Source organism: Brassica oleracea, unplaced genomic scaffold (genome assembly GCF_000695525.1).
Source record: "Brassica oleracea var. oleracea cultivar TO1000 unplaced genomic scaffold, BOL UnpScaffold01152, whole genome shotgun sequence".
NCBI lineage: Eukaryota > Viridiplantae > Streptophyta > Magnoliopsida > Brassicales > Brassicaceae > Brassica > Brassica oleracea.
The window spans coordinates 4,336-5,780 of NW_013617710.1; positions in this window are offsets into that span (position 1 = coordinate 4,336).

Sequence of the window (1,445 nt, forward strand, 5' to 3'; positions counted from 1 at the left end):
ATGTTCTTCAGAGAGACCAAGGAAACTGAAGAAGACATTAGGAGAATGTTTCACCAGATCAGAGATAAGATGAGACAGAGGATTACACAGAAGAAGACGAGTGATCCTGGAAAATTGTAGTACCCTGCTTGAAAAAGGCATTGACTACCCTAGTGCACTCTGCGACACAGGATCTCCGGTCAGCATTCTACCTAAGGTGATGGCAGACCATCTAGGTCTAAAGATAGAACCTTCAAAGGATTCATTCACTTTTGTAGATTGTTCTCAGAGGAACTCATGAGGATTCATCAGAAACCTTGAGGTGCAGATTGGTAATCCCCTAATTCCAATGGACTTCCATGTCCTGGACATCAAGCTCAACTGGAATTCTTCTCTACTACTTGGGAGAGCCTTTATGGATACTGTAGGAGTGTGGGACATGCAGACCAATAAGATGTGCCTGACACTCATAGACCCTATTGTCTACCATGATCCAGTGCGAGTTGTCAAGAAACAGACGGGCTACATGGAGATTGGAGATGATCAAGGATTCATCGTGGTTTGCTATTGCGATCATGAAGCTGAAGTGGAATCAGAGAATGAAGCATTGATCAACACTCAACCTAAAGCATCGATATACACGAAGTCTGGAGCGCCAATCGATGACGAGTTGGAAGCATCGATCGACAGTGACCATGCAAATGAGATAGATGATTTTCCAGAAGGATCTATCAACATATAGGAGAATGATTACTACAAATCTAGCTTCGCTGTTCACACTGCTATACCTTCAAAGAGGAAGATGAGCACAATGGAACCTGATGAGTATGATGAGGACTACAAAGAAGAAGCAACTATTGAGTACTGTGGCCTTGCCATGGATGAAGGAGTTCTCAAGAGTTCCCGTGAAACCAGAGTGGAAACATCGATCGACGGAAACAGCAAGACATCGATCGATTCTCATCACGAAGCAGAGTCAAACGCAAGAGCAGAAGATTCAACATCGATCAACAGGAGAGGTGACTCATCGATTGATGGTCAGTTTGATGTTGGACATAGAGCCTATGATTCCAGCGGCAACAAATTATTCCATTGGGAAAGAAGAGATGAATATGGCGTATACATAGACGAGCATGGATATGCATGACCGCATGATGGAAGAATCATTTATGTGTCAAGGAAAGACATCAGAGATATTCTGGAGAGAGCTACAATGCATGGGGAAGCTAATATCTGTCTACCAGAGCATGCAGAGAAGTTCACCAGAACCTTGCCAAACCTAAGAAGCTACAGAAGAGTAGATATTGCTGATATGGTACATGGGATCTACAGAGCCCATGAGATGTTACTATAGATGATACCTACAGGAGGCTCGATGATGTCTACTACCCACTTAATGACAACATTGAGATGCTGACTACACGCATGGATGAGCTGAAAGAGGAGATACACATGATTTAGAGACA